General features: G+C 57.4%; 1 protein-coding gene across 1 annotated transcript in view; it reads left to right on the forward strand.

Moving 5' to 3' along the window:
• Positions 1–14,307, forward strand: part of CASZ1 (castor zinc finger 1) — a 139,349-nt gene that overhangs the window by 77,092 nt on the left and 47,950 nt on the right. Inside the window, exon 3 of the mRNA XM_024749892.1 lies at positions 3,332–3,383. The gene's annotated coding sequence lies outside the window, so the exon portion shown is untranslated. The remainder of the gene's footprint in view (positions 1–3,331; positions 3,384–14,307) is intronic.

Here is a 14,307-nt window from a genome sequence, read left to right on the forward strand (position 1 = left end):
ACCACCTTTGGCTTCCTTCCTGCCCTCCCTCGACTCCAGCACCTCCTGTGCCTCTGGTCCCCTCCAGCTCCCAGGCCCACAGTGCCCCACTCCGAGCTCTCTGCAGGCCCTCCGCGGCTTCCCTCTCTGCCCCGCTTTCCCTCTCCTCCTTCCCACGTCGCCCTTCCACCCTCTCCCCTCTCTTCCACTCTTCTTGTTCTCTTTTATAATCAATGATTAGTTTTAATTGGTTTGCTTAGGCAGCCTGACAGCAAATGAACAGAAGCCAGCCCGGGGCTGCCAGGCTCGGGTGAGAGACCGCTGCACTTCCGAACCGGAACCGGCCGGGGGAAGGCGAGGGCAAGGCTGACCTGCAGACTCTGCCTCAGGCCCCGGCTGTCAGCGGGTGGGTCAGGCCACACCTGGGCTGGCGCAGTGGCCAATGGGACAAAGGCGGGAGGATCTTCACACACAGTCCGGGCTCTGGTCTGTCAGCTTTCTCTGTGTGCTTTGTTCTTACTCTCCTCCTCACATCCCCCTCCGTGTTCTCACTTATGTAAGACATTGTCCACATCTTCCGAGATTAGGGGCAGGTAAAAGGAGAGCAGGGGCCCTGTCTTTAGACTGGGACAGGGCTTAACTCCGATCCCTCCCTGTGGACCTATGGAGTTAGCAGCTTGACACGTCTGGGCCAAGATCTTGCTTTGTCACATGGACAGGAGGGAGCAGGTAACAAGGCCCGTTGTCATCGTTAGCTCAGCAGCCTGCCTACGGTCAGCTACCACAGCCTGGAAGCCAAACAGACCTGGTTCTGTTTCTGATTTACCGTGTACCTCTGCATAGAGCTCAACCTCTTGGTCCTCAGTTTTCTGGTCAGAGTACTCAGGTTGAGAACATTGGATGAGTGCAGGATGGGTGGACGGGTGGACAGCAGGCGGAGAGTGGCTATGTTGGCCAGGATCCCCGAGCACGTTACTTCTGTTTCTTAGCCTGGAAGGGTTGCACTTAACTTCAGCCTTCCTAAGTGTTAGGGCTCCTGGTCTCCTCTGTGTTTCCCCCCACCCCCCCGGCCTTGCAGAATCCTTCCTTAACTGCAGCAGCTTTCTGATTCTCTGCCAGGCCCTGGGTGTGCCCAGTCACTCACTCACACAGGCCAGAACCAAAGAGCAGGAACAGTGAGAGGCAGAGTGACAGGGGAAGATGCCCGGGCAGGACAGAGAGAGAGAAAGTTGAACTTCTCAGGTCCCCACGGGGGCTCCAGAATCCACCCAGTGTCCCAGATCCCACCCAGAGACAGCCTCCCTGCTCCCGTCCGCCAGGCCGCCTGCCCCAGGGCCAGGTGAGGGGCAGGACCCCAGTTCACGTCCTGGTCCCCGCACGGTAAGCATCTCCGCCCTCCCCATCCCTCCTCCACCCCCAGCCAACTCCTGGAAAGTTTCCTCCCCGATTGTTCTGTGTGATCAGATCTGCAAGTTGCTCTCTAAGCTTCTTGTCACATTTTGACTTAATGAAGTGCAACTGCTGAGGGATTTGGGTTCAGCGCTCCGGTCTCCCGCGCTCCCTTGTTGTCAGAAAACAGGGGTGGTTGGGGACGGCAACACCGCACTGCGAGTCGTTATCATTCTGGTCAGTCTGTTTAACACAAAATTAAACAAAGAACTAATTAGTGCCTCATGAATTAATAAATGCACAGTTGCTGGGGAGGATGGGAGGGGAGAAAAAGGTGGTGGAAGGGAGATACTGGAGTTGTGGAGTTGGGGGGCTTTGGAGGTTCAAGGGAGGCTGGCCGGGGTGCCTTGAGAGATCTCAGGCGGGCGGGTGTGGGATGGACCGGACAGCGATGACGCCCCGCTGGGCCCCTGGGCGGGCTGGCTGGGCTGTGAGCTCTGACAGCCAAGCCTGCCCAGCACCTCTCAGCGGAGGCCCAGGGTCTCTCTCCCTTGCCCTGTGGCCCAGCGCTGCTTGGCCTCCACTTCATCCAGCTCTCCTCTCCGACTGCTTGTTTTCTGCACTCTTCCCACCTCGGCCCCCTCTTCCATCTCAGCAGGGCTCCCCTTTCCTCTCTGCTGCCCCCTCTCTCTGTCCGTCCAGCTCTCTGCAGAATCGTAGCTTCCTACCATCTGGGTCAGATGGGCATCAGAGGCCCGTGGGGTAACCCCCCCAACTGCTCAGTGCCCACCAGAGCCCGGTGTCCAGCAGAGTGGGCTCTGCCTCAGTGGGCACCCTCTGCCCAGGCAGCCCAGCAAAGGCTGTGAAAGCTGGCAGAGGACCCAGCCCTCCTTAAGAGGATGCGTCAAGTACAATTAGCATGATCTGTCTAAATATGTCCTGGGAACGGGAGGGCGGGTGGCGGGACTGGGTGGCATTCCCAGAGCCCTGTACAAGGTCACCTCACCTCTCTCAATCCCCCCAATCTGATTTGGGGATTACACAGCCTAAGGAAATTGGTGTTATTCCTCTTGCATCATTGATAAGCCACAAAGGAGGGAGTAGAGAGAAAAAAACCCTAATAAGCAGAAAACCCTTCCCGAGTATGGGTGGAGCTCTGAAGGCCCACGGCGTGGGAGCGGGGCGGGCTCGGGCAAGGGCAGGTGGGCCCAGGCCAGCAGGCAGAGGGCTCCTTGGGTTTTCTGTCCACACGAGGCATCTGTCCCATTTGAACCTAGCTCCCCAGACTCACGCGGCGCTGGGCAGGAGGGCCCGGGCCTGGCAAGCTGGGCTGAGTCACGTGTTGGCTAAAGTCCCCCTACCTTGCTGGGCCACTTTCCCTCTCCCTGCGTGGGCCCCCGGCATGGCTTGTGACTCACCAGTGGGACCCCAGGGTGGAAGGTGCTGCCTGCAGCCTATTCCTGCAAGTTGAGGCTTCCTGGTGCCCTGGCCCCTGGTCCACCCTTGCCCCTCAGTCACCCATATGCTGTAGGTTTTCAGGGGCCAAGGGAAGAGAGTGAGGGATGGGTGCTGCTGTACCCTGTCATTGTCCCCAGGCCCTGCTGCTCAGCCATTGCCGCTCCAGGGGAGCACCCCAAGCTGCACACCCGCATCTCTGCCTCCACGGAGGTGTGTGCAGTTTGCTCTGACTTTTCTCTCTTTGGTTAGTGGTGCCCTGAGGACCATATTTCCACTGTGATCAGCCCCTGCTGCTTTCTGAATCTTTTCAAATTTTGGTCGGCACGTCCTTTCAGCTGGGCCAAAATCAGTGCCCACTTCGCGCGTCTGAATTTTTGACACCCTTGGCCACCCTGGAGCATCAGCCCCTTGGCCTGGGGGTGGCAGGGAGCCCTTGGGCACACACTGGGGAGTTGTACGTGTCCTGCCTTGAAAGGCTAAGAGGCTCTTCTCTGTCCCTCCCCAGGATGAAGTGACGCCCGCACTGCAAGAGAGGAGCCTCTAGGACCCGCTACAAGGTAAGGCCTGAGCCCTTCCCTGATCCGTGGGTCCTTCCCCCCAGTGGTGACCACGCGCCTGGCACACGTGTCACCCTGGGCTGGGCCCAGTCGTGCCGAGCCCCCAGGGTGGGTCTGGAAGATGGAGACGGGGAATTGGAACCACACTGCCCATCTGAACCTGGCAGGAAAAGATGATCCCAGTAGAAGGGTCTCAGATTCGTTCCTAGGCTGGAAATGGGCTGCGGACCCGTGGATCGCTGACTCTGGGCGTGGAATGTGTTCAAGGCAGCGTGAGGCAAAGGGGTATCTGTGGTGCCAGGGCTCAGCCGCCCAGCAGTACCGTGCCCAGCTCTCCGCAGTGCTGTCTGCCCCCTGTGGCTGCTGCCAGCTCTCCCTGGAAGCTCTGCTTGTAGCTCATGCTTGGGGAACCGCGTGGACTTGAAAGCCCTAGAAGTCCTCTCTCATGGGAAGCTGCCGGCCCCGTGGCCTCCTCCTTCTTCCATGGGAGGCTGGCAGGGAGGAGGCCCCGGGTCCTGAGCCCAGATCAGGCTGCTGCCCTTCCCTCCCCCAGGCACTGGGCTCCCCTGGCCTGGCCGGGCCTTCACAGGCTGTCTCAGTTCTCGGGTGGCTCGAGGAACCTCGGGGCCACCGGGCCTCGGCCCCAGGCAGCGCCGTGTCAGAGGTGACCGGTGGAACGCCAGTGTTATGTAAATAGCGGGGCCTGCCCGGCGGGCGAGCTGGCTGGCTGCAGCCATCCATCATCCGTGCTTGGCGGGGCGGGGGACAGACACGGCACCGTGCGCCTGGCTCCAAACCTGTTTGTTTTCCCTTTGTCTCACGCATTTCGGGGGCCCGGCTGTGACCGGCTCTGGGTTTTGTCCTGCTGGCCCCCTCCCCCGGGAGGACGGGGGAAGGGAGGAGATTCGCGAGGCTCCCACCGCGGCATCCCTTTCGGACTTCAAAGGCTCCCCCAGCATTGTCTGTGCCGGCGGGCAGTGGCCCTGAAAACGTGATCAGAGGCGGCCGGTGTAGGGCAGGCCCGGCCCGCGCCCTGCGCTCTCACTGGGGCCTGTGGATTCCTCCCTTTGCCGCCAGCACCACCCTGGTTACAGCTCTGCTCCCCGGGCCTCTCTCCTCGCCTTTCTCTCCCCTGGCATCCCTTCTGGCCAGTCCGACCCTGCTGCTGCCTCACCCCCGTCCTCTCTTAGCCAGAGCTCAACACCTCTCTCCTGGCATCAAGACTCCTAGCATGTTGAGAGCTTCAACTCTCCATCCCTTCGTATCATCCCTGAGACTCTGAAGCACCGTGGAGGGCTTAGGATGCTGGGAGCTGGGATGGATCAGTTCCTGGACATCTGTTTCCCATCCAGCCCTTGTTCTCTTTCCCTTCTTTTTCTCCACCCTCTGCTGGTAATGAGAACCTGATTTCCTCCTGAGCCCTCTGCCCAGCCCTTCCTTCCACTTCTTGGCAAGGTTCAGATTGGCTACTTCTGTCCTGAAAGTCAGCCCCAAGTGCTTCCATTCTCTGGAGCAAGGCTTGGCAAAGTATGACCAGAGGGCCAAATTTGGCCCACTGCCTGTTTTTGTAAATAAAGTTTTATTGGAACACAGCCACACCCACTCATCTGCATATCAATTATGGCTGCTTTCACTCTATGATGGCAGAGCTGAGTAGCTACAACAGAGCAGTTTGGCCTGAAAAGCCTAGAATATTTATCTGGCCCTTTATAGGAAAAGTTTATTGTCTCTCCCTCTGGGGTTTCTGACTCCTGCCCTCTGCTCTTTTTTTTTTTTTCCCCAGCGGTAAAATATACACACCATGAAATTTACCATTGTAACCATTTTTAAGTGTGCAGTTCCCTAGCATTAAGTACGTTCACAGTGATGTGCGACCATCATCCTGCTCTGTGCTCGTGTCTTGCTCTGAGGGGCCTGGGCAGTTGTCAGGGAGCCCTGTCCCTGAGGTTGCGGGGCTGCTTGCAGTCCTGGTCCCTTTGGGGCTGCCCTTTCTCTCTCTACTGTTTGTCGGACCTCATCTCCTGCTCAGTCCCACCTACCTAGAAGTCCCGGCTTGTCCTCTCCTTGACAGCCACTGTTTCCTCAGATCTCTTGCTCCCGGCATCCAGGAGCCTTGTGTCTCCATCCTGTAGCCTTCAGCAAGTTCTCAGATCCACAGTTTCGTCTTCTGCAAGGTGAGCAGAATATCTACTTTGCAGGGTTACTGGGACAAGCGAGTGAGTGAATGGGGCCGAAGGTGTCTAGCCCAGGGCCTGACAGGTAGGCAGCGCCTGCGTTCCCTCCTTCCTTCATTCCTGTTCACCTGCCAGAGCCTGGGTCTCCACCATGCATGTAGGAGCCAGCAGTCATCCCTAAGCAGGTTCCATGCAGTCCCCCACCCCTGCCCTGGGACCACTGAGTCCCTCACCTTGGAGAAGCTGAGGCTCCTCGCTTGAGCGAGGGCCGTGGAAGAAAATGCCGCACGGGTGGTGGACTGGGAGTCACTGGAGTTCTCAGGTTGGTCCCGGCTCCTCCATGTCTGCTGCAGGGCCCTGGGAAGTCGCATAACCTCTCCGAGCACCAGCTCCTCTATCTGCAAAACGGAGCCCTGACCACCAGGCTCTCTGCTTTGCAGGCTTGTTGCAAGTACGAACTAGGATGCATAGGGGAAAGCTGTGGGGTCTGCTGAGAGCAAAGCAAGCCAAGGGAAGAGTCCGGGTCTGAACTTGGGCCCATTCTGGGGCAATTGGGACCCACTCTGCAGTTCTGTGGAGAAGGCCCTGGACGTTACATGGTGGGCACACGCTCAGTACAGGGGCAGGGACCAAGGCTGCACATTACTAGCGCTGTGAGCTAATCTGGGAGCCAGGCTCCAAGCCCTAGAGGAAAGGCTGGCAGGGAGCGGGGAGGGGGGAGCGGGCAGGAAATTGAAGCTGTGCAGCAGTCAGAGGTCTGAGACGAGCTGGGAGCCGGGTCCCCGCACAGCTCGCTAGTTGCCCTTTCCTGCTGCTTCTGCTGCCGTCTCTCTTACTGTCCTCTTTTCGCGGGCTCCTGGCCTTTTGTAGATCTGTTTTCCCCTCCAAGCCTTCTCTCTGCATCCCATTAGTTTCTCTTCCTCTTCACCTTCCCACCGCCGTACTGCCACCCCCAACTCCACGGCGCTCTTTCTTTCTCCCTCTCTCTCCTTTTCATCTACTCCGAAGGCTTTCCTTTACTTCCTTGTCACCCTAATTGATTGCATTAACCTTTCAGCGTATTGGATTTCCTCGGCATCGTGCAGAGAGCCCTGCGCAATATGCTTATAATCTGAGCCATAATGGACAGTTTGCAGTCAACAAGCCCCTTCTTCCATCTCTGCCATCGCTCCCGTTGACATCTCTCTTGCCCAGGCCACCATGGCCACTTCCCCTGCCAGCAGGGGTGGGACAGTGGAACAGGGCTGGGAGGAAGCAGGCAGAGCTTGGACCCACCAGTGGATTTCCCTGCCTCTCCCCTCCTGGCTCTGCCCTTGGCCCTGCCTCTGCTTTTGCAAGCCCCCCAGGTCCTTGCCTTGTGAGTCTCTCTGCTCCTGGGACTCTCTGCCCAATGAGTGGCTGATGGAGCCAGCTTGGATTTGGCGAATAAGAGAGTCCCCTGTTTCCACCAAATGGTCCTCAGAGGAAACCTCGCTTGCCCGGGAGGCTTTGGGGAAAGGTGATGGTGACCACTTCCGGAGGTGGAGAGTAGCTGCGAGGAAGAGTCTGAGATCTCTGGGCTTGCCTGGCCCCTGAGCTAACCAGAGGCCTCTTTGGATCTTCTGGAAGCTGGGCCCACTCCTGGAAAGGTGTGGGAGTGCAGAGGAGACAGAAAGAAGGGGATCTGCTGAAGGCAAGGGAAGAGAGACAAAGACCCTGCTGGGGCTGGCCTGGGTGCTCAGGGCAGCAGTGGCCCCTCCCACTGGGCGAGGAAGCAGACTCGTGGCCACATTTGGGCCCTGTCTCCTACACTGGTCCCAGGATTGTGTGATTGGGATCCTTGGTGGGCGATGTCTCAGTCTCTGTTTCTCATCTGATGCTTGTCAGTAGCTTTGAGCAGACCCCCCCTGGCTTTATCAAAGGAAGAGACGTGATCCCGGCAACAGGGCTGTAAGCCAGAGAGAGACCTCTACAGGGCAGGAGGGCTTGGCCTGACAGGAGACTGGCACAGGAGAGGCGGGAGGAAATGAGAGCTGGCTTCTCAGGTTGGTAAGAATGGCTCCCTCTGGTGAGTTCCCAGATGGGCACCTGCTCGTCCAGCGTCAGGCAGAGGAGCCAGCCCATGCCAGCTGCCTGGTCCTGGGATCTCAGTGAGTCCTGGCCCCGGAGGTCCTGGCCAGGGCTGCCAGCCCTCAGACCCGCAGCCCAGTCAGCTGAGTGTTCCTTCATAACGGGATGGACATCGGGTTGAATACATTAGTGTCAGTCAGGCCAGAGGAGCGGGATGGAAGACCCCCTTAGCCCTGGTGGTACTTCTTCTCTCCCGGACTGCTCTCTCTCTCCGCCCTCTGCACATCATCTTCTCCTTCTGACCAACCCCCCTCCTCCCATCGCTCCATCACTCCGAAGGGCAGGCTTTGGCAAGAGGGGGCCAGACCTAGGTTCTTCCCATCCTCTCCCAGTGATTTTGGGGGTGGGCAGAGGGCGCAGCAGGGAGAAGCCAAGCAGCGAATTAAAGTTTGGTGATTGTCAGTGTCAGGAGAAGCTAAATAACCCTGTAACTAGTATGAAGGTGAATTCACGGTCTGCTGCACATGGAAAATATGAGTGCTCTGTGAGACGGGGAGAGTGAGCACAGAGTCGGCCTGCCACGGTGGGCAGCCTCCTCTCCAGGGACGCGGGCGGAGAGGCAGGAGGAGGGCCGTGCACTCTCCCATCCCTGCCAGGGAGCAGTCGCCCAGGAGCCTCGACCAAGTACTGGGGGCGGGCAGCTCAGCTGCTTGACAACCTGCTGGCCCGGCCCCAAGGCCCCAGGTAGACATTTGTAAGCCCCAGCAGTATGAGTTCATGGATACCAGCCCAGGCCCCAGGACGCCAGCCCATCCTCCGCGATCCATATGAGTGACTGCTCGTGAATCCTTACTGAGTGTTACTCTGTGCCAAGCTATGTGCTCTGTATGCCCTTATGACAGCTCGATGCAGTAAGTGCTGTTATCATTCCCCCTTTTTATCCCCACTTTTTTATAACCACTTTATTGAGACATAATTCACATACCAAGTGTACAGTTCAGTGGTTTTCAGTATATTCCCAAGGTTGTGCCACCATCACCACTATCTAATTTTAGACTATCTCCATCACCCCAGAAGGAAAGCCCGTACTCATTAGCAGTCACTCTCCATTCTCCCCTACCCTCAGCCCTCGGAAATCACTAATTATTATTGACTTTGATGCTGAGAAAAATGGAGGCTCAGAGAGGGTCAGTGACTTGATTGAGGTTGTACAGCTGGTGAGAGATAGAGCTAAGGTTTGAACCCAGGTAGTGGGACTGCAGTGCCCGTGCTCCGTGAGGGACTGCCCGATGTCCTGGCTGCCTACCCCCCACCACGTGCCCTACCAGATGTTTCTTACAGCATGGGCTCAGGCGTGTATGAGCACCATCCCGACACGTAGGCCCAGGTGGCAACACGCGTCTCTCTCCCCAGGTATACTTGGGATTCCACATAGAAAAAGTCACACGCCTCAGAAGGACAGCCCACCTCCCCTCTTCCGCAGCCAAGCTCCTGGAAGGGAGGGCTGCCACAGGAACTCGCAGCAGCAGGGGAGCCCAAGTGGCCAATGAGACCTTCGTGGTTTGGAGCTTTAAGATGAAAAATCCCCATTATCTCCTGTAGCCGATAATTGTAACTGAAATAAAATGCCAACATAACATTCCAGAAAAGGTACCTGCCCAGGTTGGGGCCACAGGCCGGGCCGTGTCGCTGGGGGCAATGCAACGAGTTCAGTTCCCCGCATCACACTTGCTCTGTTTTTCCTTCTCTCTCTTTCCTTCTGTCTTTTTCTCACTCCCTCTGCTTCTGTCCTGTTTCTTCTCGTCTTTTTTCCTCCTGCCTGCCTCTTTCTTCTTCACATGTCCACTTTCCCACCCCAAAACTTTAAAAAAACAAAACAAAACAAAACAACTATTTGTGACCACACTCTTGCACTTGCAAAATTTGGGAATTAATGTGAAACTGTTACTGCCTCTGATAAGAGATAAATACAAGGATGAGAGACAAAGGGAAAGGTAGAGAATGAGTCTGTTGGATTTGGTTTGGGGTTTTTTCCTCCTTCTTCTCTCTCCCTCCAAAGCGGAGGATCCGGCTGGGCCAGTTTGGATATTTATTAAGAAAAAGCCAAAGATAATTAACTTTTTTGTTTTTGTTTTGTTTGCGGGTGCCTCCCCTGCTGGCACTCCTGACTGCCTGGCAAATTAAACCTGCTCCCTGCTCCCTGGGTGCTGGGCTGCTGGCGGCTCAGCTCCTGGCTGCCCTGAAACTGCCGGGCCCAGCAGCTGCCCACCCAGCCACCCACCTTGGGTTTCAGATCTAGGGTCCCTTTATGCTACCACCGGTGCCACCTCCCCAGGCTCTTCTGACTCCTAGAGCAGGCTTTAGAGTGGGGTAAGTGGCCTGCGGGTGCGGGGGAGGGGGGGGTGAGAGAGGAGGGGCTACCGTTGGGGTTATGGCCAGCACTTCCCTAAAAGGAGATGGGGGTAGAAGAGTGAGCTCTCCCGCGGGGCAAGGGTATTCCTTCTGGCCAGTTCAGCCGGTCAGCTTCCCAGAAGAGGGTAAGAACAAGGAATGAGCTAGAAGTACAGGGAGAGGCCAAATTTGGGCCATGTCCATCCCCAGCTCTTCTCTCAGGAGGCTGGTACACAGCCAGGACCCATGGCTCCTGGGAATGCTCTGGAGAAGGCTCGGGGCCACGGAACCCTCCCATGATGTCTGGCCACCCTCAACATCGGGTTCCGTCCTACTCCCACGTCTGACCCAGCCCAGGCCATCTGGGGGCCCGGCTGGGTGGTCAGAGAGCCAGCCACTGAGTAAGAAGCCGGCTGCCTCTGGTCTGCTGCTCTGAGGCCAAGCTGTGACCTGGGCCCGAGCCATGTCCACGGGCCAAGAAGGTAGCAGTTATAGACCTCACTCTCCGTGGGGGACAAAGTTGAGGGCATCTTAGGAGCCAGAACAGCCAGTGAGGACGCGAGTCCTCTCTAGGGGCCAGCCCAGCTCCAGCTGCTTGGGATTGCAGGTGTCGCCCCTCTGTTAAATTAACATGCCTCAGCCCCTCCCCTGACAGAGCCCTCTCCATGGGCACAGAGAGTAGGGCATTTTCCGAGGATTTTGCCGGCCGCCCCCCTTCTTTTTCTCTGAAATATAAGGATGTGCAATTTTTTTGGTTTCAATTTAGCATTGGAGAATTTTATAATTTAGTAATTAAAATCTCTGATAGGCTTTAGAAATTGCGGCTAATTGAATTTAATGGGAAGATGATTTTCAATTTTATTTGATTACCGGGACCCCTGGCATCGGTATTTATGGGAAAAAAATGGGAAATGTGCTGTGTGGGCTAAGATGGCATAATTGAATTAGGGATAATCGGATTTCTCCGTCATGAATTTCACTATAATTTTCCTATAATTTTCCATTAGATATCTAGTTTACAAATATTCACAAAGAAATGAAGCTCTTTCGGAATGGAGATTGCTGGCTAACAGGATTACGGCGCTGAGCGTGCGGCCGTGCCAGCCCCTAGACCGCCATAATGCAATCCCTGTATCTGCCTTACACTTAGCTCGAGCCTGGCCTCAGCCCCTCGCTCCGCCACCCACTTTGCTGTGCCTCTCTGCTCTTTGTTTCCTCTTCATCCCCGTTTACCCCCTGCCCCGATACCCACCCATCCGGGGCCCATGACCTCTCGTGCCCTACTGGCAGGCTATCCCGTCCCCGCGCCATGGCATCTGGGCTCTGCCCTCCATGCCCACCATCCTTCCCATCCACAGTTTGCTCACCCAAGGCTCCCCCTGACCCCTCCCGCCGCCCGCCTGGGGAGTGCGCTCACACGCAGGCACACAGACTCCCCGCAGGTGCGAACATGCTTGCTGACATGTACCCGCAGTCGTCTGGCCAAGGCTCCTGTGTCCTGGCCTAGTCGCCTCAGAGGGAACCAGTTTATTGGGATCCTGGGGTGGGGTGCAGGAACAAAAGGAGCTTTGTTCAAGTTTATGTGAAAGTTACAAATTCAAAATGAGAGCAGATAAAGCATGAGATACCTGGTGTGTAAATAGGCTGGTGAGTGAGAAGGCCCCGGGCTCGGGAGGGAGAGAGACTGAGTGGGCAAACTGGGGATGCGAGAGCGCCGGGAGCCGGGAGCCAGTGAGGGAAGGTTGTCCTGGGACAGCTGACAGGTTCCCCTGGACCCGTGTGAGGGGCCCGGTGGGTGGCGTTGCTGGGCAGGGCTCCACGTTTTCCGTTGGAGGTGGGGTGTGAGGGGAGGAGCTGGTGGCTCTGGGCCCAGGGCCTCGAGACCAGGAGGAATTGTGGCACTGGGCTTTCCATTCCCTGTGGCCTGGCCTCAGGGTCGAAGAGGTGTTACCACATCAGGGTTCTCAAGGCAAAATGGGCCATAGACTCAGAGGTGCCAGGGTTCTGGGCCTTGGTATGAGTACACACACGGAGAGAAAGAGAGATCGGGGGACCCCTCCATGACACGACCTCGGCCTTCTCAAATCTCAAATCATAACATGCTAAGATGGCCTCATTTTCTGTGCCTTTCAGGAAGGCCCCTCGCTCTTGGGCAGAGCCTCTTAAGCCTGCAGTGGCTGATTGTGGCCATCGTCTTGACAGAGCTGAGGCTCTCCGGGCGGCTCACGCCTCCCTCTACCACTGGCTGCGCTTGGCGAGCCCCTCTCGCCCGCCCTGCCTGTTCCGCCTTCCGTCTGGCTCTCTCAGTTCTATCCCTTCAGCCATTCCTCTCCAGCCTTTGTCCACCAGAGGCCCCCAAGTTATTGTGCAGCCAATCCTGTTGGTCCTGCGTGAGTGACTGGAAGGCATGCCCTCCCATGCCCTGACCACCCTCAGCAGAAGCCCAGAAGGACATTCAGAGGGAGCCCCTAGGCCGTGTGGGTCACATATGCAGGGAGCTCCCCATACGTGCACATTTCAGATGCACCCAGAAATCACCCTTCTACCCCTAGGTCTTCAGGCTTCCTTCTATATCCCAGTTGCTCAGATGGGGAAGCAGACACTTCAGGATTGGGATTTGGGTTTGACTGACTGCTGTTACAACCCAAAGCTGTAAGCCTTGCTTTGGGGAGTCATGGGTGGGAGAACCCAGCGGCATGTGTGTACCCCAGAGCAGTCCTGGACACTGCAGTGCCCTCTCTGAGATCCCACCTGGGGAGAAGCTCATGGTCCTTGCTGCCTGGTTGCTCGGTGCCAGCAGTTTTTGTACCAGCCTCTGGGGAGCACAGGGCTTGGTTTGTTTAAGGAGCTCTGCTCCTTTGTTCAGGGTTTTAGGACTGGGGGACACTCAGAGCTCCTGGGCCTCTCCAGCTACTCGTCCTCCATAGGCATGGGGCAGGTCTGAAGGGTAGAGGGTTGTGTGACAACCAGGAATGGGGGTTGCCAAGAAGGCAACTGGGAGAGCAGTCGAATGGGGGAGGGATGTTAATCTCCCTGTGAGGCCATTTGGAACTAAAGTGCAATTTAAAAAGTAAATAAGTAAATAAAGGGAGAAGAAAAATAAGGGGAAAGTGGGAAAAAGAGTAGATTGTTAACTCCCTGACTTGCCCCAAGGCCTCCCTGGGCCCTTCCCTTTGCAAAAGAGAAATATTGCAAAAATAGTCCAGTGCCATTTTGCTGAATGCTGCCGGAAGACCAGAGAAAAGAAAACCTGGGTTCTGGTCTCCTCCCCTCATTGAAGGCAGTGTGGCCTCCCCTGAAACAGGAGAGGGGAGGAAGGCAGCAGGATGGCTGCAGAAGGGACAGACCAAGAGCTGGGGACAGTGATATCCAGGTACTTCACAAGCAAAACTGCCCACCTTCCTACTCGCCTGCTTCTTTCCTTGCCTCCTACCCAGTGGTTAACTTAGATGACTAAAATTTAAGGAATCTCAACATATCTGGCTGCAGCAGGGACATCTGGGGACCGAAAGATACACCTAAGTGCTTTCTCTGAGGGGAAAGGAGGGCAAGGAGAGAAGTTGCCCTGGTCCAGCGATGAACTGGCAGATAGGAAATGCGGCGATGTCAGAGGCGGCAGGTGGCAGGACGCTGGCTCCTTGGTTGAGGGTTGTCTGTGCCCTGTCTGCCACGGCCCCGCATGGGAGGTGGCAGAGGCAAGAGGACCGGTTGGCAGCCCAAGTGACAGCGCGGATCCGTGGTGGCGGCCCTCGGAGGACAGGCGGCCAAGGCAGGGTGAGGGAGGAAGGAGGTGCCGTCCCCACTGCGGGGCTGGGGGCGGAACTGCGGGGCAGCGGGAGGAGGAAGGCCTGGAAAGCAGTGATGTGGCGCGGAGCCGGGGTCCACCCGGAATCGGCGTGGGGGCGGGGGAGCCAGGGCTCATTTAAAGGCGAAGCCAAACCAAAGTGGCGCAGCCCTGGGGGTTCCCGCACTCGTGAAGCCTGCGGCGGGCACGGTGTGCGAAACAGCGCGAGGCCGATGCGACTGTTCCCCGGGACACCCAGGCCCAAGGCCCCGGAGTCTTTCCTCTTCAGAGCTAAAAAACACCACCGCCAACAGCAACAGGAAGAGATTCAGGGATGGGGAGGAAACGAAACGCCTGGTACCCCAGCACCCAGAGCCCGGGGGGTCGGGGGGCGTACCAGGGCGCGCGGCTCGGTGGGCGCGACCCCGCGGCGCTCACACCTGCGCCCGCCGGCGCGGAAAAGTTTGCTCGAATGCGCGCTGCGCGAGCCCTCGGCCGGCCGGCGCCGGGGACTGAGTCCGCGCGG

The sequence above is a fragment of the Neophocaena asiaeorientalis genome, unplaced genomic scaffold (assembly GCF_003031525.2).
Source record: "Neophocaena asiaeorientalis asiaeorientalis breed wild unplaced genomic scaffold, Neophocaena_asiaeorientalis_V1.1 scaffold275, whole genome shotgun sequence".
Lineage (NCBI taxonomy): Eukaryota > Metazoa > Chordata > Mammalia > Artiodactyla > Phocoenidae > Neophocaena > Neophocaena asiaeorientalis.